The sequence below is a fragment of the Oryzias latipes genome, chromosome 4, assembly GCF_053564925.1.
Source record: "Oryzias latipes strain Hd-rR chromosome 4, Olatipes_Hd-rR_3.1".
NCBI lineage: Eukaryota > Metazoa > Chordata > Actinopteri > Beloniformes > Adrianichthyidae > Oryzias > Oryzias latipes.
In genome coordinates, this window is record NC_136240.1 from 7,114,096 (window position 1) to 7,125,636 (window position 11,541).

Here is an 11,541-nt window from a genome sequence, read left to right on the forward strand (position 1 = left end):
TGGTCTGTCTGAACTTTGTAGCAGTCCCAGAATTGAACACGACTTATCTTATCATTTCTTTTGCAAATGTAACACATTTTTGTGCAGAAAAGAAGATGAAAAACGCAGAGATCCAGCAGCAGAACTGAATCCTAATCTCCATCTTCACCTACAAACTGAAACTATCAGGCATTATCACATAGGAGACCAAAGAAATCGATTAATACTTTTAAATCGTTCTGCAATATTTAAATTTCCAGTTTATGGCATAGAAGGAAGATGGCAACGATGGCGGCAAAAAGTAGAGGTTGAAATGTTTTAATGAGAGACACTCTGGGTTCTCCTCGGAGGGTGGGAACCACTAAGGCTTTCATTTCCTATCGAACACCAATCTGAATGCTTTTTCTGTCCGTCTGCTCTGCCAGACAAAGCCTTTGAAAAGACGGCCCCTCCAAATCAAATAAAAGATTAAATAATCGTTAGGTGCTACATAATTGAGTGTCAGTTTTGAACAAACCTTAATTCAATTTCTGTTCACTTCCACTGGATGTGCCTGCCTTTTTTTTGTGGTCATGCTCTGGAACCCACAGATGAGGTTCTAGTCTGACTTCAATGTCATGAAATGGGAGTTGGGTGGGGGGGTTGGCCTTTGGGTCGTTCTGGTTTTAGTTCGGACTGGAGTCCAAACATCTGGAGGAGAGATCCAATCGGAACAAAGCTTCTCAGGATTGAGAGGAATGATGTTTAATAATTAAACTCCAAGAACCGATGAGCACCAAACAAAGTAACGTGCAAAAAGTGTGCAGCATCATTTGGATAATTGATTCAAGCCCCCCCCCATTACCCTGCCCCTCCCTTGTCCCCTCTGGAAGTGAGTGATGAAGACAGTAGAAGATGTTGCTAAATTTGGGAACAATAACAATTAAATTTCATCGCCGTCTCTGATTAATTTGCCTGCAAATCAGAGCGGGAGTGAGCGGAAGAACCAGGATGTGGGGGGGGGGGGGGGGGGGGGGGGGCAGGTGATTAACAATGGTGGGAGACCTCATGCCCTGCTTTGCTTATCCATGGGTGGGGTTTGGGGTTAGGCCCCCCCTCACACACATGCATCCTGGCTGGCGGAATCAGCCCCTACAGCCAAAACGCCTCTGCAATTAAAGACCCGGAGACCTCTTTCCTCCCCCCGTGACACCCCCCCACCAAAAAAGTCTCAGTGATGAAGACGTGTTGACTTGGAAAAAAGAAGTCCCTGATACTGGAAGCGGCCAAAGCACGAGCATGATATCATTTTACGTGATTTTCCTAAAAGCTTCTAATCTCTCTGATTATTCGCTCTCCGAGCAGTCTGCCCTTTTTTATTATTCAAGACGGCAGAATTGCATTAAACTCAATACAACAGGAGACCTAGTTTATATTCAAGATTTCTAATTAACAGTTTCTCCTCATGTGCATTTTGAATCTCTCTGATCGTTTGATAATGACTTTCATCATCATCTTTTGATGTTTACAAAACACAAAAAGCAAAAGCTGCAGAGCTCTGCGCTCGCCTTTCAATAATGTTTGCCTTTACTAGGCAATTAACTTGATTAAGTTCATACTCTAAGTGTGATTCAACTTTGCTCGAGCACAGTTATTGCCTATTGAGTTTAACAAAGCTGCAAAAAGATGCACCAGAAAGGAAGAAGGACGGGGGCTCTGCCAGCCCGCATTAGGCCCAGCACAGGACAGGACAACAGAAATGAGTCATGCTGACAGTGTGGACGCAGTGCAACATGCAAGACTTTCCTGTCCAGGCTCTATAGCGGTTCTCACCTCTGCGTGGCTTCCCGTTCTGTGATTCTGCTCCGGTGTCACCCCCTCACTGTTCGGTCCACCCAATTAGCAGCCCCAACAAACCCAGAAACATTCAGGCGGTTTGAACCTCCTTTGTCCAATTAACAAATGTAGGTTGGAAAATAAATGGCAGACGCTGATGCAAATTAATTATGTGTCCAGCAAGCTGTTGGCCTGTGTGCAGAGAGCAGGCGCTGGCAGTCGGAGCGGGGCGCATGCCGCCATATGGCCTGTACGAGGGAGAGGACATCATTTGGGGAGGGGGATTGCATCGGTGCACCCTTGGAATTCTCACAGATATTTGCCTCAATCGCAATAGAATTAATACAAAGCAGAATTACTGCATCATTTAGCGATTAAGTCTGGTGATTAGTACTTTATTTGATCCTTTTCTTAATCCTCTCAACCACTTTACCTCTGTGGGAATTTTGTTCGCTGCTAAAGCTCTAAAACTGAAGTGTTTGTCCAAATTTCAGTCAAATTAACTCATTTCACTTGATGGAACACAATGACTTAGCCAGAAAGATTTCCCTGATGTTGAATTGTATGTTAAAAAATACGTTTAAACACATCTGTTTCCCTCAATTCTGTCATTGTGTCTAAGATCAAGTGAGATGAGTTAATCATGAGTTTTAATTGTTTTCTTAGGCTTTTTAATGTTTTCAATAAAAATTACTCCCTAAAGAGGACTGTGACTGCAACCTGTGATGATCCATTCTGACTGGTTTCTTAAGGCCCGTACACTCCGGGACGAATTTCGCGCGCGATTTTCGCCGACGTTTAACGCCTCGTGACTAAACAAAGGGCACCAATGAGAGTGTGCACACCGACGCGAAAAAACGCCACGCGTCAAAAAAAAAAAACGCCTCGGGTTCGTTTTTTTTTTTTTGACGCGTCGCGTCGAAATCTATTCGACCAATGAGAATGGCGCTTTTGCACACGTGTCTGTAGCTTCTGAAGTAACAGTAAAACACAACTTGGGGGCGCTCAAACACAAAACTGCCTTTCTGAGCACACATACCAGCGAAGAAGATAGACGCCGAGTTGCATCTGCATAGCCGTGAAGAAATAATGACGGACATTCTTAAATATCCCCTTACCAAGTACCAGTTGGAGCTACTGGTGCTTGAAATATTCATGTTTTCTTTGTGTGATTCTGACAAGCGCGTAAATACTTGCTCTCTTCTTCTGAGTGAAAAGAGACTTTAAGAATCATAAAGTTGCGCAGCGCCACCTTGTGTACAGGAGTATTTCTGCTTTACATTAAGCGCCATCTAATGTAAGGGAATGAAATTGCATGTTCGCTCGGCTCATCGTCAGCGAAAATCGCCTGGGTGTGAACACAAAAAACGTGGCGAAAAACGCTGGCGAATATTCGTCCCGGTGTGTACGTCCCGGTGTGTACGTCCCGGTGTGTACGGTGTGTTTACTCATCAAAAACTAGTAGGAGTTGCTAAGCCTTATTTTACTCTTTAGGAAAATTTGACACTGCTTTGAATTCATTACATTGTCACTTTTCTAATCAATTTAATATAAATATATAAAAATATTTTCTCTTTGGTTGAGTAAAAACAGAAATGTAAAGAGAAATTAGCATTATCTCAAAATGGGAATTTTTATTTATTTTTTTACTTTTCACAGATGCTTGTATGACTTCCTTTCAAAATAAAAGACTCCCATGCCAAACACGATCATTTCAGAGCAGCATTATGAACTCATGGGAAAGATTTTAAACAACCCAGGACTAAAATGACGTTTTCTCTTAATATACCTCAGGTCTACCTTGGTGAGCCGTCCTCCTTTCTCGTACTTACTACTGCAAATCTGAAATCTGTGCCTTCTGGCGGAAGTGTGGAGCAAGCAAGGCTTCTTGAGGTCAGCAGGGTTTGAAAAAACCTTTATTAAGTTTATCTTATTTGTAGGTGCAGCTCAGCCATAAATTTATAATCAATGTTCATTTAGTAACCCTTACTTAAAAATAAGATATTTTATTTTAATATTTTACTTTTCTTCTGCCAAAGAGCCCCTGTGGAGGGGCTGGGGAGCCACATGTGGGTCAGGAGCCTCAGGTTGCAGACCCCTGGTCTACAGTCTGTCCAGAACAGACGCTTTGTGCTGGACCCTGAACAGGCCACGATGTGTGTGTGGGTGGATTTGGGTTGGATGGGGGTGGATGGGGGCACTCCACCAAGTCTACAATTGATTTCAGCTTATAAAATCAGGCTTTTGCGGCTCCTGATCATGTTACAGTGATGATAATCTCGACTCGGGCCTTGGACTTGGAGAGTCTGGGCAGCCAGCAGACACAGTGGAATCGAACAGGAGACAGCAGACTGCACGGGACAAGAGAGGTGCATCATGGGACATGAGGAATCAAGCATTTTTAAACAAACTTTAAATCAAATTTATTGACAATGTTTTTTTGTTTTTTTTTTTGCCAAGTATGAGGTCCCACTACCAGTCTTGATTTTTTCCTCAGCTCTGTTGAAATACTTTTTTATTCTTAAAAAGAAATCAATACTTAAAATGTCTCAATACTGTTTTGGAGCTTTCCTCATTTTCCTTCAGGAATGCCACAAAAAAGGAAAAACTATCATGAATTTAAAGAGCACAAGGACAGAAGCTTAAAATAAATCTCAGTGAGTAACAGACTACACAACCAACAGCACCACCTAGAGGCAACAAAGACCATCACAAACATCTGGTCTCAGTTTCCAGGCGCCGGTAACCTAAATTCTGCTTCATCACAGGAGCCTGACATTAGATTATAAGCACAGTAATCATAATTAACATAAATTATAACAAATCATCTGCCAACAGACATTCAATCCACTAGAATCAAGCAAATTAGTAAAAAAAATAATCCCGATAACAGCAGCTCCCTTCATAATCCTGCTCAGATTTGTGGTGGAGGCTGCATTCCCAGGACCGGTTCTCACACTCCACCGTGAGTGTGTGGCATCAGATGTTTGCGCGGCCAGACCAAAACTTCATTTGAGAGGTCAAGCAAAGTCTCTGCAACACAAACACAGGGCCATAAGGAGGGAAACGAGAGGAAGAAAGCGTTCAAACCAGCAGACTTCAATGTTGAGTTTATCATTCAGGATCTTTCATCTGCTGCCGTTCACATCGTCTTTTTGTCTCACTCAAGCACTTCATTTCTTCAAAACAAACAATTTTGGTCTGGAATAAAGAACAAAAATACAACAGCCTGTGGAGATGAACCAAACTAGAAATCTTCTATGGATGTTTGTTTTTTTTATGCTAAAAGCACAAAGGCGATGAGAGACTGCTGTTGACGGAGCTGACCACCAAACCGCTGTGCAACCCAAATCTTTATCCTCATTGTGAGCAATCAGTGCTTGTTCTTTTGTTCTTTCAAGAAGTTTTTTATTCTGTTTTGTATTTAGATTTGGTGGAGTCTATCAATGAATTCACTCATTGTCGTCTACTGATGCAAATTTACATCAAACCACTTCTGCTCTAAATTTACCCAAATTCTGCGTCAATTTGAAAGCAAAAACAGAAGTGAGTTGGTTTTTTTTAATTGAAAAGCTACAAATACATTCAGGTGTCAAGGGGTTAAGAAAAAAGAAAATTCCAATAAAAAACCAACCAAGGTCAGATCACCACAATGTGATTTTTCTTGGTTGGGTAAAACTAGACGCTGTTCAAAAGTGATATGTGGAGGCGTAACCCTGCAGGTTTTACATCCTGCATCCTCCTTCTGCAGCACTGACCTCGGCCTAAACAAACCAGTGTGTACTTCAGTGCCGGCTCACCGAAAAGGTGTTGTAGCTGAAGCTTTCACTGTGTGGTTGTTGAATGAATCCAGAAAACGTTGCAAGCATTTAAAGCAAAGAGGAAAAAAAGTGTACATTCCTGTGTTCTGGTTGGCTGATAGCAAGACTGAGCTGTCATGATTCTAGTTCTCTGACTGCTGTCAGACACTAACTAGTCCTAAGTAGCTCACACAACCCTACTGAGGGGAAAAAATCTTTTAACAAGGTAAAACCCACCACTTTTTGGGAAGGGGGACCTATTACACTTTAATGAAATCACAGTTACCCCCGCTAGAATGTCACTGCAGATAAACATCATCATTTCTAGCTGGCAAAAGTGCTACGGACTAAGTGATCAGATTACCCATGAAGCAAGCTGTTGACAGTCTGACGGCCGTGCAGAACCCGAGCGCAGACATGTCTGTGCAGCTGGGAGGATCCGCTGACCGTGGAACAGGTAGGATTCTGAGCGTCAGCCTCGTTACCATGACATCAACCTGCATCAAATGAAAGGTTCACACCATCCCGGCGTGTTGGTGTTAATCTAGAGGTGGAGGGGCGCTCCCCTCTCACTTCCCCCTGTTTGATCAGCAGAACACCTCCATCCCCTCCATGCTCCACAATTTCATGCCGACTGTAGCTCAGAACGTTAACTCGAAACTCTGAGGCTACACAATTAAAAGCATTTCATCAGATACCTCCTAAACTCCGGCAAACTACTGGTGACCATGGCAACAAGACACGTCCTGAAGTTTCACACCCAGACGTGCTTCAGGAGTGACAGGGCTGAATTTGTCATCTTAGTATAAACACCTGAAAGCAAACATTTAACACTGCTGCTACCATATACACTTAAAGCCATTTATGTTGCGGTCTCAGTGTCGCATACCACTGAGGACTGGCTGCAACTGATGAGGATAAGCTCAATTTTGTAATACCAGGACATTTATGTTGTTGTTGTTTTGCTTTATTCATTAAAAAAAACATTGGCCTTAAACATTAGGTCCACATCACTCAGCAAAACAAATATTGTGCTATGACGGAAAAAATAATCTCACGACAGATTCTTTTGTAGACTGTCCACACTTTTCACGGTTAAAGCATCTGTGTCTGATGGTCTTGTGTTTCCACGCAGCAGCAGCAGCGTTCAGAATCAGATAGCAGGCATTCGTTTTGTTCTGCTCTGCAAATTTGCTGGAAAACAGGAAGACAAATTCTGCACACAGCAGGAGACCTTTCTGGATCTAAAATGTTCATGTTCTCTGTCTCCCTCTAGTGGCTGGATTTATGTTAACATGCCACAATGAAAGGCCTTGCAGAAGGTCTTCAACTTCTTACACATTTATTTTAGGCAAACTTGGAATGCATTTTTTGATATTCATATTATTCTGACTTATTTGAAAATGTATTAAAAGTTTGGCTATGAGAACTTTTAAGTCAGCATTAACTGTTAACCTCTTGATGCAAATATGCATCAAAACACTTCTGCTCCAAAATTACCTTAAATTAGAAAAAAAGAGAGAACTATACTTTAGTGAAACGGAGTTTGAGATTTTAATGACGGCGTATGAAGATTATACGTCCATTAAAAAAGTAATACGGCTGCATCATCAGCAAAAGAAAGAGTTTCTGCTGTCTATCCAACTCAATATTTTTTTACAACATATTTGGTCAAAAACCGACACTTAAACCCAAATCTGTCCAGACAGGCAAACGGAATGATATCCCACAATTCCTTGCGGTGCCGATCTAACAGCAGCACCAAAGTTACACTTTCTTAATTGGATTCATTTGAAAGAAAGTATAATAACTGTCTGAAGATTACGTGTTATTTTTAAGCTGACTTAACAAAAAAATAATTGATTTATCTTAACTGAAGCAAATAATTAAGTTAGATCAATGTAGAAATGTTTCTCTTTCCAACATCCATATGTGGTCTTATCACCCTCTCTTGGTGGAAAAAGTATTATCTGAGCTTCTTCATCCACTAAATCATCCTCAAATGGACACGCCATGCTGCTTCACCTCTCTGACAACAAACTAACCTTCAACTAAACCTGCTCCAGACCAGGTTATGTTCAGAGCATGAGTTGCTATGGCAACTTGACCTACCCTGAAACATACCTCTGTTTTTGGAACTGAAAGCTGAGGTTATCCACTTCCTTAGCCTCAAACTTACTGTGGTAACTAGCATAACCTGCTTTCTGGGAAAAAAAACCCAGAAAAGTCAGTTCCTCTGGATGATAGGGCATTGAGGTCCTTCTGTAGAACAATGGACTTCCTGATTGGTGCATCATACAATTTCCATGATAGACTCCAAGAAGGCCAAGCACTCTGTTCAACTGTTTGGCCCGTAACCTATGAACGCAGTTAGAAACCTTTCCTTGACAGAGGAGCAACCACGGAATCCCCTTATATACTGGGAAAAACCTTAAAGGGCCAATATCACGCTTTTCTTAAACCTTTCAGAGTAAACCGTTTTTGGCACACTAAACAATTCATTGATATTAAAAAATTAATAATAATAACAATGTATTAGATTTATCTGCGCTTTTCCAGACACTCAAAGTGCTTACAATTATTCATTCACTCCTCATTCAAACTTGGTGAAGGTAACAACTGTTGTGGCCACAGCTGCCCTGGGGCAGACTGACAGAGGCGTGGCTGCCAGTTCATGTCTTCTGCCCCTCTGAGACATTCACACACCAGTGGTGCTGCACTGGAGGCAGGGAGAGTGAAGTGTCTTGCCCAGGGACACAACAACAGTTGGCTGGGGGGAGCGGGGATCGAACCACCAACCCTTCAATCATTGGACGACCTGTTCAACCTCCTGAGCCACTGCCTCCCACTTTATTGAAATATGAGAAAAATATTGGCTGACGAAAAATTTTATTTTCGTGAACGATTTTCATTCCCTGAAGTAAGACGACTCGATCTCTGAGGTGCCGCCCATTTCATGACGTCATCCTAGAGTCCGCCTCACCAGTGTGTCTGCATTGTGCATTGCATGTGTCACTGTGTAAACATACTGAATTGATCTTATATCTATTCACAGGTTTGAGTTAATTCATGATTCAACAGCTAAAGTCCTTTTATTTTTAAAATTCTTTTCAGATTTTTGGTTATACAAAAAATCTTTTTACATGAATAGTTATTTTAAAAAATCCTGAAGTTGAAACTATCAATGTAAATATTTAGATCAAGAACTAGCACAATTTTTAGAAGAAAAAACCCCGAAATGAATGTGTTTATTTATTAAAGTCATATTTTTTTCTGAGTGAAAATTGATTTTTTTAAGCCCAGTTCTGGACTTCACAGTAGTTTTAAGGCAGCTGCAATGACTCAGTGGCTGCATTTCCACTGTTTGCACACACTTCTGATAGTAAATAAACACGACAATTTCGAAAAAACTTACATTTATCGAGAAAGCTTTCGCGCTTGGAGCAGGTGGGTTTGACATATTTCACAAAACTGCAATGGAAACACTTTTTTCGAAATTAAATGAGTCACAAACCAACAAACGAACACAGCTGGCAGGACTCGGTCACTCCACACCGTTCGCCACCAGAGGTCCCACATCATCCAACAGCTCATCAAAAGTTGAGCGTGTCATGTGGGATTGTTGGATCCACAGCTGCTCTGTAATAAAATCACCAACCGACATTTTCTAAAATAGCTTCATCCATAGCCACTCCCACGTGTTAGGAGCTCGCCGCTCCACAACCTGAAGAAGACGCCGACGTCTCCTTTGATAGATGATGATGGCAGAAATGTGAATGTATCTGCTCTCAATCAAAATACTGTTCACATCCATTGCCACGTTTCTGAATGACATGTTGCCTCAGTTGGTTTGTGTTTATTTGCATAATTATGATTGAATAGAAACAATGTAATTGCAAAATTGTGTTTTTTCCACATTCCTAGAATTTCAATAAAGTTTTGCCTGCATGTGTGATGGAAACAGAGCTGTTTGTGCTTCAGGGTTGGTTTTCAGATTCTTTCAAGTCTCTAAAGAAATAAAAGGAAGAAAGCTCCAACAGAACTAGACTTAGTCAGGACAACTATCTGATGTGACCAGTGACTGGGCTCCAAGAGGAAAAGTTAAAAGTTCAAAAAAAAAACCCGTCAGTGATGCGTCTCAAAATCGCTGCGTTTTTAAGTTTCTGTCAGAAACTCAAAGAAGTTCCTCATAGTTCTGTATTTGGACCACTTTAAAGATGCACCATGTGCACACACACCTTTTTATTCTTAATTCTTAAAATAAAGTAAAGCTCATTTTTTTTAATAGTGCAGGCTTGTTTTTACAAACAAAAAGAAACAACTAATAAATCTGAATTGAAGTAACAATACAAGTATATCTGAAATAATCTCAGTCCTCAGCTAGTTGTTCTTAGTTCCTCTTTTGGTGGTTCAGTTCAGTACTTCAAAAGAAAAGTCAGTTATCTTCTTCCTTTGCTAAGAGTCTTTCTGATGCTGTTAAGCTCAGTTTCTTTCACTCTTTACTGCAGAACATCATTGAGAATTCTGGGTAATACCTGGGTCACAGTTTCACAACCTTTAAGTTGTTGATTCTGCTCAATTGGAAAATCTGTTTGTGATTTGATTTTGTCAACGATTCTTGTGCTTTAGAAATGGTAGATTTAAGTTGTCATTTGAACTACCATGCATTTGCCTTTCATTTGTAATCAATTAAAGTACCTCAGCCCTTGTGCTATCCTAGGCACTTTACCATTGGGAGTTGGGTCATCTAGACCCACTAGACAGTGCTCTGAACCTTTCTTCTTCAATGATTTGTGATCTTCACTGGTGTCCATGGATTACATGAAATCTTTCCACCTTTATCCACCTTTGTCATGGTAGGGAGAACACGTCAATGTAAGGGTGGGGTCATCTAAGATAGCACAAAGGAGTCTCCGACCTTTTTTTTAGGCCACGGACGGGTTAGATGTCAGACAATATTTTCACGGACCGGTCCGAATGGGAAAGAAGTTTGCGTTTAAAATGTTTTAGCTCCTGGGTTTCTGAAAAACCTATTTCTCAAATTAAAATGATACTACAAGAAACCTAATTTAAAAGTTTTTTATTTACCCATGATGAAGTTCGATGAAACAAAGTCATTGATTTATAGAAGTTGTTTCCGATTTGTAAAATAAATTTAATGAAAGCAAAATTAGTTTTTTTTGTTCTATAGAACACTATAATAACACTGAGAACCCAACCATGTCTCAGATCATCTTTCAGAGTAAAACAATTTATCATATTTTGTTTTTACATAAATCTTAATTCATTGTGCATCTTTTAACACAGAAGAACATTTTCTGTGCTAAAGTTTCTTAACAGATGCCTTCCTAATTCACCTTACTGTAGGAAAATTCATAAAAGTCCCTTTTACAAGTTTACACAGATCCGCAACTTTATTTGATAAAATCTTCATTCTCTGTAAAGTGTTTCTGGCTGGTTTAAATGTAACGTTGGGATGAAAATTTTCCCTTTAACGTCAAAGTGAAAGTGATTGTTAACAACCGCAAGCTAACTTCAGTCGCGTCTGACTTTTAAGTTGCGATGGATAAATACAACAAAATGTGTAGCAAATATTTCATTTCCAGTCACTGATTGTCCTGCTTCTGTCCTGTCCTGCTTAGCGAGATGAAATAAGAAATGTCTGTGATGTTTATCATGGATACACTTCAACTGTGAGAGACAGAATGTAAAAAAAAGAATCCAGAAAACCATAGTTTGATTTATAAAGACTTTATTTGAATATTTGTGCAGAAAATAAGTATTCATCTCTATCAAACAAGTAGGAATTCTGTTTCTCAAAGACCTGTTACTTCTTTATCCCTTGTGTTATCTTAGATGACCCCACCCTTACATTGACGTGTTCTCCCTACCATGACTAAGGTGGATAAAGGTGGAAAGATTTCATGTAATCCATGGACACCAGTGA